The sequence below is a fragment of the Struthio camelus genome, chromosome 31 (genome assembly GCF_040807025.1).
Source record: "Struthio camelus isolate bStrCam1 chromosome 31, bStrCam1.hap1, whole genome shotgun sequence".
NCBI classification, from domain to species: domain Eukaryota; kingdom Metazoa; phylum Chordata; class Aves; order Struthioniformes; family Struthionidae; genus Struthio; species Struthio camelus.
In genome coordinates this window covers 1,566,406-1,567,718 of record NC_090972.1, presented here as the reverse complement: position 1 = coordinate 1,567,718, position 1,313 = coordinate 1,566,406, and the positions used below count along the sequence as shown (strand labels likewise).

The 1,313-nt window shown below is 75.6% G+C and overlaps 1 non-coding gene across 1 annotated transcript; it reads left to right on the top strand.

The window, feature by feature from the left end:
* Window positions 1–1,092: 1,092 nt before the first annotated feature.
* LOC138063157 (5.8S ribosomal RNA) lies at window positions 1,093–1,245 on the top strand. The gene has a single exon (XR_011136751.1). It is a non-coding gene; the product is annotated as a 5.8S ribosomal RNA (ribosomal RNA).
* Window positions 1,246–1,313: the final 68 nt, after the last annotated feature.

Genomic DNA, 1,313 nt, shown 5'->3' with positions numbered 1-1,313 from the left:
GGGCGTGCTGCCGGAGGGGCCGGGGGGTCGGCGCGCGCGGGCGCCGCACCCCCCCATGCCCGCCGGCGCGGCCCGTGCATGCCCCGCGGGCAGCCGGGACGGAGAGGGGTACCCTGCCCCCTCTCTCCGCGGTCTGGTCTCGGCGGAGAGACGCCGCGCGGTCGGCTTGCGCCGGCCTGCCTCGAACGCGCGACCCCGGCGCGAGCGCGTGCTCGCCGCCGGGACGGCGAGCCCCCACCGCGGGTGGTGCGGACGCCGAGCCCCAGCGCATCCCTTCTCCTCCCTGGCCGGTGCTCTCAGTCTCCCGCCGTGGCCGTCGGCGGCACCCTTCCTTCCCTCCCCCCCCGCCCTGCCCCGGCACTCCGCCATCCGGCGCGCCTGCCTCGCTCTGCCCGACCCGGCTTCGCTGGGCGGCAGGCGGGCGGCGGGCGGGCGGGCGGGGGCGGCCCCTCCCGGTCTCCGCGTGGAGGCGGGGAGAGCGGGCGCCGTTCCCCGTCCGTCCCGCCTCGCCCGTCTGCCTGCCGCCAGGCGTCTGCCCGCGGAAGGGACGGGCGAGTGCGTGGCGTCGCTCGGGAGGCTGCGTGTGTGCAGGCGGGTGTTGGGTGCCGTCTCCGGGGCGGCGGAGCTGGAGGCCGGTGAGGCGAGCGAAGGAGCTCGGAAGCGTGCGGCTGGCGGGTCGCGGGCGCGCGGGCAGCGGGTGGCGCCGCTCCCAGCGGCGGCCGGGCTCCGACGCCGGGGCTCCGCGGGGACCCACACCCCGGTCCCTGAGGCAGGTGGCGCGGCTGGCGCGCCGCTCCCTGCTGGGCCAGGCCGAGCCGGGCGCCTGGGCCGGACTCGAAGCGAGAAAGGGGTTGTCCCAGGTCGGGAGCGAGGGCTCCCCGCCCCTCTCGTTCGGGTCTGTTCTCCCCCCCCCCCCCCTTTTTTTTTCCCTCTGTGCTTGTACGGTCAGTGAGGCGTGCCCTCTCTCTCCGCTGTCCCTTGCTCAGCAGCCGGCGTCGGCGTGAGGAGGGAGGCAGAGCGGATGGGGGCCCTCAGGGGGCTGCGAAAGCTGCCCGGTCCCCCCGCGCGCGCGGTGGGGACCGAAACCGAGACAACTCTTAGCGGTGGATCACTCGGCTCGTGCGTCGATGAAGAACGCAGCTAGCTGCGAGAATTAATGTGAATTGCAGGACACATTGATCATCGACACTTCGAACGCACTTGCGGCCCCGGGTTCCTCCCGGGGCTACGCCTGTCTGAGCGTCGCTTGACGGTCAATCGTCACCCCCATTGCCGCGTTGGCGCAGCGGTGTGCCGCCCCTCGGGGGGGGGCC